Source organism: Antechinus flavipes, chromosome 1, assembly GCF_016432865.1.
Source record: "Antechinus flavipes isolate AdamAnt ecotype Samford, QLD, Australia chromosome 1, AdamAnt_v2, whole genome shotgun sequence".
Lineage (NCBI taxonomy): Eukaryota > Metazoa > Chordata > Mammalia > Dasyuromorphia > Dasyuridae > Antechinus > Antechinus flavipes.
In genome coordinates, this window is record NC_067398.1 from 673,395,910 (window position 1) to 673,416,289 (window position 20,380).

Sequence of the window (20,380 nt, forward strand, 5' to 3'; positions counted from 1 at the left end):
GTTCCCCCTCAGTGGGGGCTCCTGTGGGAGGGCTCTTCAAGTTGGGTAGCCCACCTCAGGCAATGAGTGTAAGGAGTGGCTTTCCTGTCCTGTGTCCATAGGTGTATCTCCACGTGTCTGGGGGTAAGGCCATGTTTGTGGGTCTGTGTCCAGCGTATGAGTGTGTGCAAGGCTGGTGTGTGTATTTCTATATGTGTGTCTCAGCGTATCTGGTGTTGCTGGGTGTCTGCTGTACACCCGGCAAATATTTATGTGTCCATGTCTGAGTGCATGGGCAGTTGTTGCTGCTACTAATACCTCTCTCCTCTCTCTCCGTCTTTCCTCTTCCTTTCCTCTCTCCCTTTCTTCTCTCCTTTTTCACATCTCCTCTCTCTTGTCTTTTTCCCTTTCTCCCTTTTTTTCTCTCCCCTCTTTTCTTCCCTCTTCTCTTTTCCTTCTCTCTGCCTCCTTTCTTTCTACCTCTCTCCTTTCTCCCTCTCCTGTCTTCTGTCATTCTCTCCTTTCTCTCCTCATTCCTCTCCTATTCTTTCTTCCTCTATCCTCTTTTCCTATGTTCTTTCCTCTCCCCTCTTCCGTCACTCATCTCTTCTTTTTATGTTCTCTCTCCCTCTTCTCTTTCCCTCAGTTCTTTCCTCCTTTCTCTTCTTCCTCTCTCTGTTTTCTTTGTGAAGAGGGGACCCCTGAACTTGGAAAATCCTGGAAGGAGAAAATCTTCAATTCTGTCTCAATAAGAGACTTTGCCCCATGTCTTTTTCCTTAAAAGAATTTAAGTTCCAACTGCTAGAGGGGGGAATGATGTGGGAAAGCTTGTTTTCTAGATTCCCATCCTCTCCTAGTTAATGTAAATTGCCCTTTAACTCACAAATTCTGGTCCCTTTGAATTCCAATAGAAGATCCGGACCTGTCCCAGCCCCACCTGGATCTCAGCCAACTTTGGGCTACACCCAAAAGCCCCTCGAACTAAGTCTCCTATTATAAAAAGGCCACGCTGGGAACCCCTCTTTGCAGAGATTCCAAACATGGCTACCATGTGAGGACCCTCTGTCCACTGGACCCTCTGTCCAGTGCTCTCCTTATCTCTACCTTCGCCTATACTTTAACCTTGCTTATCCAATAATAAACCTCTTTTATCAATCTAGCTCTCCAGGCCAATAAATGCTTTTATTGGGAACTCACGCCGCTATTAGACCCCATTTACCGCCGTACCCTTGCGCCGAATCTGTACCCCAAACCTGCCACTAGACCTTAACCCTAATTTCATTTAGGTACCCCAAATCTAGACCTCAACATTTGTATCTGTTTCTTCCCCCTCCCTCTCTCTTTCCATCTTTCTCTCTTTCTCCCTGTTTTCCTGTCTCTCCCTCTTCAGTCTCCCTGTCTCATTTTCTCTCTTTCTCTTTCTCTGTCTCAATCTCTCTCTGTCTGTCTGTCTGTCTCTCTCTCTGATGCTGTCTGTTTAGCTATCTCTCCCTCAATGTCACTGTCTCCCCTTCTGTCTTTTTCCCTCCTTCTATCTCACCCCTCCCACCCCCTCCCTCTCCCTTCCTCCTTCTTCCTTCCCTCTCCCTTTCTTCCCTCTCTTTTCCTTTTTGTCTCCCTCTCTCTCTCTCTCCCCCTGTCCCTCCCCCTTCCTTTCTTCCTCTCCCGCTCTCCCTCCTTCCCTCTCCCTCCCTTCCTCTCCTTCCCTGTTTCTCCTCTCCTCTCTGTCTGTGTCTCTATCTCTCTATGTCTCTTCCTGTCTCTCTGTGTCTGTGCCTCTGTCTCTATTTCTGTTTGTCTGTCTCTGTTTGTCTCTATCTTTCTGTCTTTGTGTCCTATCTCTGTATCTCCCCCCCACTTCTCTCTCTCCCTTCCTTTCCTGTCCCCCTCTTCCTCGCTCCCTCTCCCTCATTTCCTTTCTTCCCTCTCTCTTTTCCTCTCTGTCTGTGTCTCTATCTCTCTATGTCTCTTCCTGTCTCTCTGTGTCTGTGCCTCTGTCTCTATTTCTGTTTGTCTGTCTCTGTTTGTCTCTATCTTTCTGTCTTTGTGTCCTATCTCTGTGTCTCCCCCCCCCCACTTCTCTCTCTCCCTTCCTTTCCTGTCCCCCTCTTCCTCGCTCCCTCTCCCTCCTTTCCTTTCTTCCCTCTCTCTTTTCCTCTCTGTCGGTGTCTCTTTCTCTGTGTCTTTTCCTCTATGTCTGTGGCTCTGTCTGTCTTTTTCTCTATCTCTCTATCTCTGTCTCTGTCTGCGTCTCTCTGTCTCTCCGTGTCTGGGTCTCCGTCTCTGTCTCTCTCTCCCTCTGTCTCTGTCTCTCTGTCTCCCTCCGTCCGTCAGTTTGTCCGTCTCCTCTCCCCCCGCCCCTTCTCTCTCTCTCTCGCTCGCTCGCTCGCTCGCTCCGGGGCGGAGCCGGAGCTGAGCCATCTCGGAGCTGGCCCGTCCTCCTCCTCTTTCTCCTCCTCTCCCCCCCATCCCCCTGCTACTTAAAAGTGCACGTGCAGCTCTGGCCCCTCCAGATGCTCCCTGGGCGGTGCGGACGCAGCCTGCTAGGCACCTCGGCCCCCCCTGGTGCGGCGCCGCCTGGACCCGGAGAGCAGGTGAGCGCCCGCCTCGCGCTGCCCCTCGCAGGCTGAGCTCCCGGGGCCTCCTTCTGGAAGTGGTGCCAGGAGTAGGACTGAGGAAGGGAAGGAAAGGGCCGTTCCCAAAACAGTCCCAAGGAAGCCCCCTTCCCCACCTCTCCGGTCCCAACAGGTGAGGCTCCTTATTCCGGATGGGGATGGAAAAACGGCCGGCCCCGGGGATGGGGGGCCGGGGGAGAGGAGCGCCTTCTCCTGTCCCCGCCCCCCTCTTGGCGTGTCCCCCGCGGTCAGCCCGAGTCTCGTCGGACTTCAGTCCCAAGCACTGTCTTCACTCTCCGGGAGCGGGATGGATTTGGGGTAAAGGGACGGGAAGGGCTTCTTTCACTTTTGAGATGGGAACACTGAATCCGGAAGATGGAGATGCTAGTAAACATTAGGAGCGTCTTTTTGTTTGGCCCTGAGACCTTTCTTTCTCCTGAACTTGGCTTAGAAGGGGGATGCCGGGAATGTTTGCTGGACTGGCAGACGGGGTAGCAGCCCTGCTATCACCACTGATCCAGTATGGGCTCCTAGATAAATCCTTCCTCTGTCCTCGCCTCGGTTTGCTTATCTGTCAAGGAAATATCTGATAGGAAGTGATCTCTGAGGTCCTTGCTCTGATTTCCTAAAGGCTCTCTAGCTTTCCCCTGTTTTGAGTATCTCTTTCGGGCTGTAAGATACCCAAGGAAAGTGTGTGGCCCCCTCTGCAATTCACTGCTTCTCCCTGGGGAGTTTAAGGAGGCCCTCCAAAGCGTGCAGGCGGGCTGCCAGGCTGAGTCCTGGAAACCCACCGGGCTCCGTGCCAATCAACCCTGCCAGGGCAGAGAGTGTGAAACCCGTTTGACTGATGGAAGGAAACGGGACACACAGGACTCAAGGAATTTAGAATCCCAGGATTTTAAAGCTGGGATGGATTTTCACAATGATCTTGTCTAAATCCTTCCTTTGACAGATGGGGAAACAAGATCAGGGAGACTGAGATGTTCAGAGTGGCTTGTAGCAGAGTGATTGGAGGGGAAGGGGAATAGGGGGGTGTTATACTTAAGTGTTTGGACTCTATATTCAGTGCTCTTTCCAAAGGAACCGTGGTTCCTTTAAGGGCTCTCACAGGTCTGAGATCTCAAGTTCTGAGGATATCTCCTGCTCTGATCTTCCATGTTCCGAGAGCCTTCCCAACTTGGACCTCCCATGATTCAAGATTCTTCTAGTTCTGACATCCCATGTTCCAAGAGCCTCCCCAACTCTGACCTCCTATGTTCTAAGAGCCTCCCGAACTCTGACCTCCTATGTTCTAAGAGTCTCCCCAACTCTGATCTCCCATGATCCAAGAGTCTCCTAGCTCTGATCTCCCATATTCCAAGAGCCAAGCGGCTCTGACCTTCTGTATTCTAAGAGCTTATGCGGTTCTGGGCTCCTATGTTCTAAGACTTCCTTACTCTGACCTCTCATGTTCCAAGAGCCTCCCCAAGTCTGACTTCCCATGTTCTAAGACTCTTCCAAGCTCTCACATCTTATAACCAAGGGTATCTCCTAACAGGAACTGAGTATTTCTAAGTCTTTTGGCATCAAGCCCCTTCTTTCTTTCCTCTGTCTCTTTGTCCCTCTTTTGTTCTATCACCTGAGGAATAGCCATCTGAAGTAAAGCTGTGGGGATGCCTAGGGATCACCATTCAGATTGTTGTCTAAGAGCCTGGTTTATAATTCTATTTCTGGGTTTATAATTCTATAATTTCTTCTGAGTTTGCCTGTATTTTTTAATCTTCCCTGCTGCCTCCTCCACCTCTTCTTTTCTCCTCCAGTCCTAGGGTCCCACTCTCAGAGAATGATTAGGAATCCTACTCGTCTCCCCATTAGCCTGTCTCCCCTTCTCAAACAAGTTGAACCTCAGGAAACTGGGCAGGTTAAGGAGGCTCAGGCAGGAGCAACTTTTGCACAAGTAGCCTAAAAGGGAAGATTGAACTGCCACTAAGGAAATAGGGTTTGAACGGGAGACAGTGCTTTGCCTGTTAGGCTCTCCATCTATAAAAGAAAGGGTTTGGACTAGGTTTCTAAGGCCCCTCAGTCTGGTTGTAACTTTATAAAACACAGTATTCAATCTCTGAGCCTGGCATTTCCTTTTTCTGAGTTATCTATTTCTTCCTCTAAAATGATGAGGAGAAAGCAATATACTCCTGGAGCCCCTAGTGAGGTCCCCTCTCTACCCTGTTTGCCACTCAGATGCAGGCAAACCGATCTCTCTTTTAGGTTAGAAGGAGGGTTGGAGGGAAGGAAAAGAAACTTTCCTGGAGGACTAGAGGAAGGTTCCTTTGGCAGGAACTTTAGAATTCAGAAGGTCAGAGCTAGAAAAGAACTTAGGACATGGGATGTCAGAACTGGGAGGGTCTTTAGAATACAGAATGTCAGAATCGGTAGTGACCTTTGAACATATGGCATGGATTATGAGAAGTAGAAAGAACTTAAGAGTTCTTTCAATTTATAGTGAGGAAACTGAGGCTGAATTGCTGGTCACATAGAAAGTCAGTAGCTGAGGTAGCATGAGAACCCAATCTTCTGATCCCAGTTGAGGACTCCTTTCAGAATACTGACTTTCTTGCTTATTCCCACTTTAACACAGTAGGATCCCAAAGTTCCCAATTTAGGGGCAGCTGTCCAACAGGACTTCTTCAATATTGTCTTGGAGGAACAGTCATCTTTCATCTTAGGACAGACCTTTCTTCTTGGCTCAGGAGTTGGAAGACTTAGGTATGACTCTCTGTGGAATCATGGAGAAGTCCTTTCACCTCTTTGGGCCTCAGCTTCCTTATCTGTTAAATTTGTACAATCTAGCTTCTGTGGCTATTGGAGGGAAAGTCCTTTTTTGCAATTCTTAAAAAGTACTACATAAATATAAGTTATTTTTATGTAAAGTGCATTGTCAATCCTAATGTGTTATATGGTTGTTAGTAATGAAAACAATGCTGATGGACATTGTCTCCAATAGGGTTTAGGATGAAAAAAGTGATCTGTTAGATCAATTAGATCTTCAGCATTTTGTTTCTTTTTTTAAAATTATACAATATTACTTTATTAAACCAACTTACCCCTTCACAAGAGCACACTGCTAACTTTTGCAGGTATCAGAATTCCAAGGTAGTAAATGCACCATTGATCATTGTATATGATACACCTCCTGGGTTTTAAGAATTCCATGGTATAGTGGAAAGAAGAATGGCCTCAGAGTTGCTAGATTTCAGTATTAACACTAGTTTTGCCACCACCTAATTGTTTCACAACAGAACTAAACTACTGTTCTCCCCTACCTTGGTGTTCTTATCTGTAAAATTGGAATGATAATATTTAAAGTAACTATTGCCTATGGCTGCTGTGAGACAAGTTCTGTATAAACTGTAAGATGCTATATAAACTCAATTGTTATATTACAATTATTATTACTATATGAATACTCAAAGCACTTAATAATACATGATATGAATTATTTTCTTAGTTTTTGTTCTTTCTTTTAACTGGAAGTTTTTTTTTTTTTTTTTTACAAATTTAAATTATTTTTAATTGTTCTGAACTGAAACATCAAAGTAAAACAGGGAGGGAGGGAAGCAGTATTTTATTTCTTATTTTTCATAGGGAATTCTAGCACCACATCTCAAACAGGATAGGTACTTAATGATTTCTTCTTGAGTTGAATTTTCCATCAAACTTCACTCCTCCCACAGAAGTTTGCTCATTTGTAAAACTGTGATAAAATGTCTTCCTTGGTTTATCATAGGCTCCTTATCTACCACCTCGGCAAAAAAAAAAAAAAAAAATTATAATAACTACAGTAACAAACTATAGCTGGCATTTCCAAAGCATTTTAAAGCTTGCATAAAGCTTTACATAGTGGAGTCAGGAAAACCCGAGTTCAAATCCTGCTTCAAACTCTTCCTACTTGTGTGACTCTGGGCAAGTCACTTAATATCTGTTTGCATCAGTTTCCTCAACTGTAAAGTGAAGGTGATAATAATAGCACCAGTTTCCCAGAATTATTTTGAACATCCAATGAGGGAATAATACTTGTAAAGCACTAAGCACATTATAAGGGCCTATAAATATTAGCCATTATCACAGCTGGATTTTTATAGCAATGCTGGAAAGTAAGATGTTATTATCATTCCCCCTTTTGCAGATAAGTGAAAACTTTGTCATACCTTTTCTCTGGAATTAGGTCTTTGGTGGGGAATATGGTAGATAATGGCAAAAGTTTTTGATAATCTTGAATAGTTTTGCTGAACTAATTTCCCCTCCCCCTGCTTTTCTATTCTTTGTTATGAAGAATGACTTTCTAGGGAAAGGGATAGACTGGGAAATATAAGTGATTAAACAAAACAAGACAAAAATTATTTTAAAAGAATACCTGCCCTGTTTATTTTGCATGGTCCAAGGAATTCCCAGATCAACTTGATAAGCTTGAGGTGGAAAGATTGGGAATCTTTGGGACTTTGAGAAGAGAGGGGTTATTTTTGTTAGGTATAGCTGCTTTTTCATAAGTGTGTGTGTGTGTGTGTGTGTGTGTGTGTAAGTAGGTAGGGGAGACTTATATGGGAAGGACAGAAAGAGAACAGATTAAATCTGATTTCTTGATTTTGTACCAACTTTGGCTGCATACCACCTTGTTTACCTCTCATCCTTCTTCCTTCCTCCCATTTATAAATCTGTGCTTATCAGGACTATGGAGAACTTGCTGTGAGCATAGCATGTTAAATTGGGAACAAGGAGATGAGGAATGAATTGTTTGAAGCAATCAATCAGTAAGCATTTATTACATATCTGTTTTGTGCCAGATACTGTGCTAGGCACTGGATCCCTGCCTTCAAGGTGCTTACATAGTATTCTGGGAGGGGGGTAAAGGAGTTCATATATATTTACATTTAAATCATTTGTTTATTAGCACGTTTTCTTTTTAAATTTTGAGCTTTGAATTCCCTTTTTCTCAACCCTCTCCCACCCACTGAGAAGGCAAGCAATATGATATCAATTATACATGCGAAATCAGATAAAACATATTTCCATATTAGTCACTTTTCAAACCTCCCTCCCAAATAAAGAAAATTATACTTCAATTTGTCCCCCACTTCTTCAGTTCTCTTTCTGAAGGTGGTTCTTACCAAGTCCTTTGGAATTGTCTTGGATCATTGTGTTGGTCAGAATAGCCAAGTCTTTCACGGTTGATCATGCTATGTTATTGTGCATAGTATTCTCCTGGTTCTTCTTACTTCACTTTGTATCAGTTCATATCCACTTTTCTGATACCATCCCCTTTGTCATTTTTTTTAAATTGCACAACAATACTTCATCACAATCATACACCATATTATAACTTGTTCAGCCCTTCCTCAGTTGATGGTCATCCCCTTGATTTCTTTTTCTTTGCCACCACAGAAAGCCACCTACTCTAAGTATTTTTGTACATGTTGGCCCTTTCCCTTTTTCTTTGCTCTTTTTTAGGATAAGGATCTAGTTGTGGTATTGTTGGGATATACAGTTTGCCCAGTTTTATAATCTTTGGATCCTAGTTCCAAATTGTTCTCCAGAATGGTTGGACCAGTTCACTATTTCACCCGCAGTTCATCCCTCATCCCCTTCAGCATTTATCATTGCTGATGCGTCTAAGGTGATACCTCAGAATTGGTTAATTTGCTTTTTTCTAGTCAATAGTGATTGAGAGCATTTTTTCACATGGCTCTATAGATATTTGAGAAATGAAACCTTTATTTTCCATATTACTTCATTGCCTATGGTGCCTTTTGGCAAAATGTAGTTTCCCTGATTATCTTTTAATTAGGTCTATTTTTACTTTTGCTTTGTCTGAGATCATAATTACTATCTCTGCCTTTTTTACTTCAGCTGAAGCATGTTAGATTCTGTTCCAGCTCTTTGTTCAACTCTATGCTTGTCTTTCTGTTTCAAGTGTGTCTCTTGTAAGCAACATATTGTTGGAATCTGGTTTCTAATCCATTTTGTTGTCCACTTCCTTTTTATGGGTGAGCGCATCCCATTCACATTCATAGTTATGATCACAAACTATGTCTTTTTCTTTATCCCATTTCCTTCTGTTTCTTTTTTCTTTTTATCTTGTCCCTCCTCAAAAGTCTATTTTGCCTTTTATCACTGCTTCCCTTAATCTACCCTCTCTTTTGTTGTCCCTGGTACCTTTCTATTATCCCTTTCCCCTCCTATTTCCCTATTGGGTAAGTTAGATTTCTATACACAACTGAATGTGTTTGTAGTCTTTCCTCTTTCAACTAAATCCATTGAAAGTGAGATTCAAGCATACACCCTCCTCTGCTTCCCCCAACCTACCCTATTGTAAAAGTTCTTCCCTTGTATGCCTTTTTTTTTTTTTTTAAGTGTGAGAAAACTTTCCATTTTCTGTGGCAAACTTTTTAAAGGCATCCTGTAAAATCTATACACTTTGATTCAAGATATTATGGGCTTGTTATGTGCAAAGCAGTGGTTAGGTTTCAGGGATACAAAGAAACATAATAGTCTGTATTTTCAAGTAGCTTATAATCTTGAGGGAACAGAAGAAAAAAGAAGCAAGAAAGTAACTATAAGTTACAAATTTATATTTATGTAGATAACAAAATCATATACAAATTATAAATTATATACAAATGGATATAAAATTTAATGAAGAAGGACAGAAGGCTAATGATTGGAGAAATGAGGAAAGAATTCCAGATGACCTCTGTAATTTATAGCTTTGGATCCACTAACATTTTGGAGAATAGTGGAATCTCTTCATCCACAGTCTTCCATGGGAGACTATTTTTGAGATGTATTGTTGGGGGTATTTCTGTTCAGGTATGGACTGAGCTGCCAAATTCCTTTCAAACTAAGAAAGTCTCTATATGTATGATGTATAGAAATGGGCTTAAGTTCTCTCTGTGTCAGTGAAACTCTGGCTTATGAGCTTTCCCTTATAAACAACATTCATTTTCTATCTCTAGCCTTTGGTTAGCTTGTGCCCCATGCCTAGAATATTAGCTTTCTTTTCTTTTCTTTTCTTTTTTTAAATTTTATTTTATTTAATAATAACTTTATATGGACAGAACCCATGCCAGGGTAATTTTTTTACAACATTATCCCTTGCACTCGCTTCTGTTTCGATTTTTCCCCTCCCTCCCTCCACTCCCTCCCATAGATGGCAAACAGTCCTATATATGTTAGATATGTTGCAGTATATCCTAGATACAGTATATGTTTGCAGAACTGAACAGTTCTCTTGTTGCACAGGGAGATTTGGATTCAGAAGGTAAAAATAACCTGGGAAGAAAATCGAAAATGTAAATAGTTCATATTCGTTTCCCAGTGTTCTTTCTTTGGGTGTAGCTGCTTCTGTCCATCATTTATCCATTGAAACTCAGTTAAGTCTTTGTCAAAGAAATGCACTTCCATCAGAACACATCCTCATAAATATTGTTGTCGAAGTGTATAATGATCTCCTGGTTCTGCTCATTTCACTTAGCATCAGTTCATGTAAATCTCTCCAAACCTCTCTGTATCAATCCTTTTTTTTTTTTTAAATAACTTTTTATTGATAGAACTCATGCCAGGGTAATTTTTTACAACATTATCCCTTGCATTCACTTCTGTTCCGATTTTTCCCCTCCCTTCTTCCACCCCCTCCCCCAGATGGCAAGCAATCCTTTACATGTTGAATAGGTTACAGTATATCCTGGATACAATATACGTGTGCAGAACCGAACAGTTTTCTTGTTGCACAGGGAGAATTGAATTCAGAAGGTATAAATAACCCAGGAAGAAAAACAAAAATGCAAGCAGTTTATATTCATTTCCCAGTGTTCTTTCTTTGGGTGTAGCTGCGTCTGCCCATCTTTGATCAATTGAAACTGAATTAGCTCTCTTTATCGAAGAGATCCACTTCCATCAGAATACATCCTCAAACAGTATCATTGTTGAGGTATATAATGATCTCCTGGTTCTGCTCATTTCACTTAGCATCAGTTCATGTAAGTCTCACCAGTCCTCTCTGTATTCATCCTGCTGGTCGTTCCTTACAGAACAATAATATTCCATAACGTTCATATACCACAATTTACTCAACCATTCTCCAATTGATGAGCATCCATTCATTTTCCAGTTTCTAGCCACTACAAACAAGGCTGCCACAAACATTTTGGCACATACAGGTCCCTTTCCCTTCTTTAGTATTTCTTTGGGGTATAAGCCCAGTAGTAGCACTGCTGGATCAAAGGGTATGCACAGTTTGATAACTTTTGGGGCATAATTCCAGATTGCTCTCCAGAATGGTTGGATTCGTTCACAACTCCACCAACAATGCATCAGTGTCCCAGTTTTCCCGCATCGAATATTAACTTTCTTTACCTCTGCTTCTTGGCATTAAAGCTGCACTAAGCCTTTTGGAACACCCTATATTTTGATTTCTTTATCTATTGTGTTGTTTCTGCCAGTAGAATATAAATTCTTTGTGGGCAGGGACTGTTGAAGGTTTGTTTTTGTATCCCTAGTGCTTACCTCAGGGCTAGGGAGAGAGCACAACTGTGATTTCACTGAACTAGAGAATTCTCTTGTGGGGAAATTGGCTCTACCAATTCAGATAGGCACTTTCTATGTAACTTATAATCTTAGAGATTTAATGAATACTTATTGAGTTGAAGTTCCCTCCTCATGACTACTTGCCTAAGGTACATGGATGGTAGTTTGAGACACTTCTGATGCTGGAAGGACAACTTCAGGTAGAAACTGGGGACTGCAGGCCTTGTTGAATCCAGCTGACTTGTGTTCACTATGTACCTAACCTTATGCTCTGTATGAATCAAAAGGAAGTGAGATTTCTATTCCCTGTCCTCAGTGCTTACATTTAATCGGACAAGCCTTAGATATGAGAACAAGAAAATAAAGAATGAGAACTGACAGAATTCTGTGGGATTACAAGTCGGAGTAATAGAGGCTCTATCATCGTAGGTAATGGTAAGGGAGTATTTCTTGGAGAAGGAGTAGCTGAAGGGAGGACAAAGAGCATTCCCACAAGAGATGTAAAGGCAAAGGTGTGAAGGTAGAACTGGAAGTAGGGATTCTGGTAGATTGAGCAAGGGGGTCTGGGTGAGAGAGATTGTGTAGCCCTATTACTCATAATTTAGTCTCCATGCCCTCTGCTCTCTAAAAGCAGCTCTCTGGACTTAAAAAGACAAGTGTGATCAGGGTGGATAGGGATAATCATCTGCATTAACTCCTGGATGTGACAAGTAGCAAATATGTCAATGGGCCATTGCTTCCCTAGTGTGAGACATAACATTATCACCAATGGTGACCCACGACAGTCACATGGTAAATTCAGATGTCTGAGTCTTGGAGCCAATGGAGAACTCTTCTAAATGTTGCCTCCCTAAGACAGATCCCCACTCTACATAGCTCTGTGAGAGCTCTGCCTTTCCTCTCCCACCAAACTTTAAATGTCAAGTTTTAAGTAGATTTTTAGGATTAATTTAGCCTAGTTCAGCTGTGATGATAGAAAGCCAAAGGGACAGTGGATTTGGAATTAAGAGTACCAAGTTAGAAGGTGTTGCCTCTGGCTGCTTCCTATCTGTAGAAGCTTGGACAATTGGCTTCCCATCTCTGTGCCTCAGTTTCTTCATCTGTAAAATGAAAGGATTAGGCTTGATGATCACAGTTATGTCCTCTGGCCCTTTCTGGATCCTCCCCACTTATCCCTGGCTGAGGCCACCACCACCAGCACTTTATAGAGAATGCAAGAGAGAAACAAAACTTCAGCTTGGACAAATCATTTAACTTCCTTTGGCTTCAGTTTCAACATTTATGAGATGATGGCAGATTCCTAAGGTCTCCTTAGGTTTATGATTCTGGGCACTTAGAATTCCAGTATCCAATACCTGTGTATTCATGCATCACTTTCAAACACACACACACTGTTACCTGAGCCTAAGTAGTAGTCTGGTGGCCCCACAGACTTGTTCCTAAGAACCCTTAGAACTCAAAATAACAGAGCTGGGAAGGCCCCTAAAATATGGGATGTCAGGGCTGGGAGGGCCCTTAGAACCCAGGATGTTAGATTTGGGAGGGCCCTGAGAACCCAGGAGATCAGAGCTGGGAGGGCCCTTAGAACCCGGGATATTGGAGCTGGGAGGGCCCTTAGAACCCAGGAGGTCAGGGCTGGGAGAAGCCTTAGAACACAGGAGGACAGGGCTGGAAGGGCCTTTAGAAGATAACTGTACCCTAGCAAAGGAAGTCATTTGCTCACGGGTGTAAATAGTCCAGTGAATAGACTATCTTTTCAGTCAATAGATAATTATAAGTCTGGTCAATGTATATGGTCAGTGCCACATGAGTAGGACACGGTTGAGGAAGCTCAGTGAAAGGAGACAGATCTCTGCAGGTTGTTCCAAGAAGGCTTCCTGTAAGAGGTAAGACTTGACCTGTTTCGGAAGGATGGTAAGGATTCAGCTATATGGATAGGAGGGAGAAGAAATCCTGGGTGAAAGGGAATAATATAAGCCAAGGTATAGAAAAGGATCGTGTAAGGAATGGTGAAACCTCTTTGTTCACATCCTGAGCATATGGTGGAAGATAAGGTTGAGGAAATAAGGTAGGGAAGGGTCTTGAATGCTAGACAAAGGACATTGGGTGCCTTTGATTGTCCTTGAGTGAAAGAGCAATCAGAGCTGGGTTTTAGATTTTTCAGGGTGTGTGGATGGGACTGCAGGAAATAGGCCAGTTACATTAGTCCCTAGTGATCCAGGGTACCTTGTCTGAATTTAGGCCCCACAATCTTCCCTGGCCTCTGGTCTCAACCCTTCCTCTGGCCTTCCCAGGAGCTCTTCCAACTAGGTTCATGTTTCTTCATTATCTTGGTGATGAATGAGAACAGCATAGCCTGTGGATGGAGCTCTGCCTCTCTCCTTGCTCCTGCTTCTTAGTCAGACTCCCCTCTGTCTCCAAGGGGATGTTCTCTCTGCCCCCCATTGTCCCAGGTCCTAGCCAAGGCCCAGGGTTCACCGGGTGAAAAGCCATTATCTCACCACCCACCTTGTTCCGAGTTTCTTCTATAGTCATTCCTGATCTCCAGCTAACAAGAATTTGCTTTTATTTTTCTGTCTGTCTTAAAGAAAGCTTCCCTGATGCCTTTTTTTATCAGTCATTCCTCTTCCCCACCCCACTCCCAAACTAAACCTCCTCTCCTAACAAAGAAAAGCCGTTAAGACAAAACACCCAACTTAAGCAACTTCATCTGTATACAACATTCTGCCCTAATATTCCCCTACCTCCCTGCTGAAAGGAAGCTGGCTTATTTCATTATGTGTTCTATAAGATCATTATTGGTTTTTTAGTTCTTCAGTGACTCACTTTTCTTGGAGCTTTTAAAATTGGAAACAGTCCTGTGAAGTTAAGGTGCAGGATGATGACCCATATTTTAGTTTAGCAAACAGAAGTTCATCGGGGTTAAAACAACTTATCTGTGGTCACATACTTAGTAAAGTAGGATCCAAACCTAGGTTTTCTGACTCCAAGTCTAGCACCCTTTTCACTAACTTAGATTACCTCTCAGATGTGGGCTGAGGACTTCATCTTACAATTACAAGCTGCTTAGCCTCCATCTGACTCTGGGTTACCCTGGTCTTCTCTGTTAAGGTTCAGACAAGAGCTTGGGCTCATAGCATCAGAGATTTAGTCCTGGAAGGAACTTCAGAGAATGTCTAGGCCTGTCTCCTCATTTTATAAAGAAACTTAATTCCAGAAAAGGCTGGTGACTTGCCTAAGATTATTTAGGATGTAAGCAACTGAGCTGAGATTTGAACCCACAGTCTCTGTCTTCAAATCTAGCACTTTTCCACTTTAGCACACTGGCTTCTTGTTCTTATATCTGGATTCACATAGGCCTGTGGACTTAGTAGGTAATATTAAATAATTGGGGAATTGATTTGAGATCAGCTCAAGGGCCTGAATAAAGTGTCTAGCTCTGAAATCTACTGTCTTTTTGACTCTAAATAGGAGTCCTGACTCTATAAATTTTCCTTAAAAATGAGGGGATTGGACTAGATTAGGGTCTCTTATCCTAAGTCCATAAACTTCTTTTTTAAAAAATCTTGAAAACTGCATATCCTTAGCAAGCTTCTTTTTATTTTATACATTTAAAGATGTTATTCTGAGAAAGGAGCCTTAGGCTGCACAGGACTGATTGTCCAAGGGGTCCAAGAGGCAAAAAAAGGAGAAAAATCCCAATCTAATATCCCTTCAGTTTCTTCTAGTTCTTCTCATTAATGGAATGGAATGGAATTCTTTGCTTGTATGAAGAGACAGCTGGAAGGACACTTAGAACATGGACTAGCAGAGCTGGAAGGGTCCTTAGAATATAGAATGTTAGAACTGGGAGAGTGCTTAGTACAAAGAATATTAGAGATAGAAAAGGGCCATTAGAATCCAGAATGTCAGAACTGAGAGGGACCTTAGAACATAGAATGTCAGAGCTGAGAGTGTCCTTAGAATACAGAATGTCAGAACTGGAAGGGTCCTTAGTACAGAGAATTTTAGCGCTAGAAGGGCCTTGGAAACCCAGAATGTCAGAGCTGGGAGGGCCTTAAGAATACTGCATGTGAGAATTGGGAGATTCTTTAGAGACCATTTTTCAAATGGGGAGAAGGGAAAGATCTTGTCTAAAGTCATACAAAATTATTGATCCCAGAATTTGAGCTCCCTGGTATTGGGGTCAATAATTTACATGCCATTCACTGATCCCAGCCCCCATGCCTTTCTCCAGTTCCTGAATAGTTTCTTTGTCTCAGTGGAAGCCAGGAAAGCTCCAAAGGAGAGAGAGAGAGATGGAAAAATACGCCTGTTGGCTGTTGGTGGGAAAGTCATTGGAAGATCCCAGTAACAACTGTGATTTCAATTTCAATTCACTTTGGAGCTTCTGTGAGAAGAGGAGAGACCTCATACAATATGAAAAGAGAGACAAAGTGACTGTATTGAATCTGCAACTGAAATCTTAGAGGCCCAGCAAAGCAATATACCAACAGAAAACAGAACTAGACTGTATTAGCAGAAGGCTTTTGAACTTGAGGTCTGTAAACTTGTGAGTTGTTTAAGTTTTTTTTTTTAATAACTATAGTTCAATGTAATTAGCTTCCTTTATGATCCTATGCATTAAAGAAAAAACCAAGATTCTGAGAAGAGATTCATACATTTCACCAAAACTGATCCCCTCAAAAAATAAGAGGAATATTTGCAGTGGAGTTTAAGTTCCTTGAAGGCAGAATCTGTTTCCCTTTTTTATTCTTTTGGATGTTGTTGTTTCCCTAACACCTGGAACATAATAGATGCTCTCTAAATTTTTACTGAATTAAATTGTATTGTAACTCGGTTTCTGAGCAACAAGCTGGAGCATTAGACATTTTCTCTGATTCCCACGATATCTCAGACTTTTCCAAAACAGAAACTTTGCATCAAAGATAAACAAACTTCAGTAGTTTTCAAGATCTAGTTCCCCAAATTAAAAAAAACAAGCCCATCAATTGACACTAAGCTCACTCATTTCTTTTACTGGCAACAAAGCGTCACTTAACAGACCCAAGCACCTTACATAGACTTACAAGTCCATTCCAAAGCTTTGTTGCCTTTTTCCAGTGCTGTGGAAACTCCAGATCTAGGTTGTGCAAGTTTGCTCAGCTGGCAACAGCCAGCCATAATAGCTGTAGCTCTTCAGAAGCAAAAGAATGATGGGGGCCACAGTCCATTCTTTAGCCCTGACATTGTGCAGACAATAATATCACATGCAGAATCAGGGTAGCAGCAATCTGAGCTTCCAGTGCTGGAATGCACAGGCCTGGAACACTGGCAGGGTAACTTTCTGAGCTACCAGGGCCAGGTCAGGGAACTAAGGCACAGAAGGAGTGGGACAAGATTCCACCTATGTGAGGGGCTGTGCTGCTGAGGGAAAGAGCACAGCATCCAGTTGAGGTCAGTTCAGATCATCTCAAATCACTTGAGGCATAGACCTAGGTTAATGATCTGTAAATTACCTGGCACAGGAGAAGGCAAGGACACTTTGAACTCTAGTTCCCAAAAAAAACACCATCAGAGGAGAAAGAGCAAGCAAGTAAATTGGGGAAAATCAGGAAGAAAATAAAGACTGAAATTATCAAAAATCTCAGAAAGAAGAAAACTCAAGGCCTTGAACATAAGCAGATCGATCAATCAATAGGGAAAACATTAACAAAAGAAATAGATCCTCCAAATCTAGTGATTAATCTAGGCATCTAAGAATAAATACTGCGCAACAAAACAAAAAATGATTCAATATTCAATAAGGCAGAGGATTCTGTGGAATGTGAGGAGAACATGGAACCACAGCAGACTGTTCCTGAGTGATTCGAAAGAGAAATCAAAGTTATGAGAGCAGAATTTATAAAATGCACAGCAAAAATGATGGGCAGAATAGAAAAAGTGGAATCTACAAGGGTAAGTCTCACCTAAGAAATGAGAGAATAATAGACTGGGAATGTAAATGCACAGAAGTAAAGAACAATTTAGAAGAAGAAAGCAAAACTCGAACCCAAATCAAAACCAATAATAAAAGAAAATATGCTCACAATGAAGAAAAAATACTGATCTTGAAAACAGGGATGCATAGAAATAATCTAAAAATGACTCAAACTAGTTCCAATTGTCCAGTAATGAAGAGAGCCATCAATACCCAGAGAGAGGACTATGGGAACGTTGTATGGACCACAACATAGCATTCCCACTCTTTCTGTTATTATTTGCTTGCATTTCTGTTTTCCTTCTCAGGTTTTTTTTTTTTTTTTCCTTTCTAGATCCGATTTTTCTTGTGCAGCAAGATAACTATATAAACATGTATAGATATATTGGATTTAACATATACTTTAACATATTTAACATATATTGGTCTCCCTGCCAGTTAGGTTAGGAGGTGGGGAGAAGGAAGGGAAAATTTGGAACAGAAGGTTTTGCAAGGGTCAATGTTGAAAAAATTACCCGTGCATATGTTTTGTAAATAAAAAGAAATTAAAAAAAACACAACAGGACAAAAAACAACCCTAACACTAATAATGAAAAAAATAATAAAAGAGAACTTTGCAGCATTCTTAAAAATAGAAAATTAAATACAATGGAAGCAATCCATAAATCACAGCCAGATAAAATACCCAAGGCTGTGAATACTTAGGCATATAGTGGTCAAATTAAACAATGCAATTCAAAAATGTGATCAATTAAAGTAATTTTAAATACAAAGGAAAGAAATTTTGAATAACACCAAACTAGTTTGTAATCACCAGAAAACATGATGCAATGGAATAATTTGTTCTAAAGAACTTTAAAGAGTAAAGCTCAGGATACAGCCCACAGTGTTCAGTGCTGCAGATCTGAGCTTAATTGTAAATGAAAGAAAAATAAAGAGGCATTTGATTTGAAATATTTGTAGGAAAAAAAACTCAAGAAATTATTTGCTTCTTGAATACCAGAAACAATAAAAATACAGTGAATAAATGCATCAGCTAAGGACAACAGCAATGGAATAACAGCAAGAAGACCAATAAGAGACCTCTTTAAATGTACACAAGGAGATAAGGGTAAAGTTAGGCTTCTGGTGGAGGTGACAGTGAACAGGTGGGCCTGGGGCATTATGGTCAGAACCTGGGTGACACCTTGCCTACAAGTGAATAAAATTTTTTTTCTAGGACTATATTACAACTTGGAAGGGTACATGAAAGAAAAGAAGCTGCTGGGAAAGAAAGAAGAATGTGTGATATATCAGGGTAAAATCAAAACTAGCAATGAGGGGAATGTGACCTCTATATTTGAAGAAATACAAGAACCTATAGATGAGTGGGTAAGGAGGAGAGTGTTGAGGATTGAAAAGAGAGGAATATGAAGGAGGTCTTGCTTTATTTGGGGGAGGAAGTTCTACTGATAAATTCTATGGGTGAAGAGAGATCCTCTGTGAAGAGAGGTGGGCATCTTGTGCTAGATAGGGCCTGGGGGATCATCCTACTGGAGACAGGGGAATTAGAATGCCTGGGGGCAATTGGCACTTGGGAAAGTGGAAGAACATGGACCCAGAAAGGGTCTAAACCAGTGGTGGGCTGCATAATCAAGAGCTTGGAGGAGGAGAGGTCAGGTCCTACTTCTCTGACAGCTTTTGTAATCGATATTGTTCTGGGAATAAGGCAGGATGGAAAAGGAGAATCTATAGGCAAATTCTACTAGGCAGTGGCAGAAACTGCCTAAAGGGCAGGAGAATACAGATAAAAAAGAAAGTGGATAATTATAGGGAACATGAATCAGAGAATGAGGGTCTTGATTAGCCAGAAATGATGGATAACAAAAAGAGGAAAAGAAATCTCTTTTGGAAAGAAAATTAAAAAGATGAATGAATAGGACTAGTTGAAGGGAAAATCTACTTAACTAATAGGAAAAAGGGGGTGGAAAATGTTATATTTCTTTTTTTTTTTAATAACTTTTTATTGACAGAACCCATGCCAGGGTAATTTTTTACAGCATTATCCCTTGCACTCACTTCTGTTCTGATTTTTCCCCTCCCTCCCTCCATCCTCTCCCCCAGATGGCAAGCAGTCCTTTATATGTTAAATAGGTTACAGTATATCCTAGATACAATATATGTGTGCAGAACTGAACAGTTCTCTTGTTGCACAGGGAGAATTGGATTCAGAAGGTATAAATAACCCAGGAAGAAAAACAAAAATGCAAGCATTTTATATTCATTTCCCAGTGTTCTTTCTTTGGGTGTAGCTGCTTCTGTCCATTCTTGATCAATTGAAACTGAATTAGCTCTCTTTATCGAAGAGATCCACTTCCATCAGAATACATCCTCAAACAGTATCATTGTTGAAGTATATAATGATCTCCTGGTTCTGCTCATTTCACTTAGCATCAGTTCATGTAAGTCTCACCAGTCCTCTCTGTATTCATCCTGCGAAAATGTTATATTTCAATAAAAAAAGTAGGAGAATAAAAGGAATCAATAAGCAAAACCCCAAAGGGAAAGAAGTAATAACTAAAAGAAAGGGTTGAGGTGAGGGGAAGAAGGTCAGAGAAAACAGTACACCTTGAAAAACAAGTTGAGGTAAGTTAACCTAGGGTACATGGTGATGAGGTCCTGGATAGTTAAGTGCTAGTTGGCAGAGAGAACCTGGAGCATTGATGAAATTATTCCCTGGGGCAGGCAGAGAAAATGTTCTGATAGAGATCAGTTTAGCTTCATGGTCCTATCCTCTGAGAAGGAAATCCATTCAGAAATCCAAGCTATGTCAGACCCCTGAGGCCCGCTCTCTGTGGGCGTTCATGAGCAGTCTCACCTTGCCATGTCCTGTCAGAAATCCCAGTTAAGTCCCTGAGGTTAAATTTTCCCTATAATTCCCTATAAAATTTCTCTATAATATTCCCTACTTACAACCCATGCCATTTTTGCTGCATTTCTTTGGGTCAGTCTAACACGACTCCTCTTGGTGTCTTTCCCCTTACCTCTCTTCCTTGCCATATGGTATCTCTTCAAACTCCACTATGTCTTATGGTGTCTCTCCTCTCAGATCCCATTTCTCCTCCTTATCGCTAACTAACTCTTTTAGGGTGCTAAATCCCTTTGAGGATTTAATCTGCCAACTAAGGGCACACTTCAATCTTAGGAGGTGTTTCCTTTCTCCTGGCCAGTTGCAAATTTCATGAGGGGGGGACTTGTCTTTTCCATTTGTTAAAACCCCTTTCTTGATAAC

General features: G+C 41.5%; 1 protein-coding gene across 1 annotated transcript in view; it reads left to right on the forward strand.

Moving 5' to 3' along the window:
- The first annotated feature begins 2,406 nt into the window (after nucleotides 1–2,406).
- ATP8B3 (ATPase phospholipid transporting 8B3) overlaps nucleotides 2,407–20,380 on the forward strand; it is a 96,898-nt gene continuing 78,924 nt past the window's right edge. Inside the window, exon 1 of the mRNA XM_051972268.1 lies at nucleotides 2,407–2,727. The gene's annotated coding sequence lies outside the window, so the exon portion shown is untranslated. The remainder of the gene's footprint in view (nucleotides 2,728–20,380) is intronic.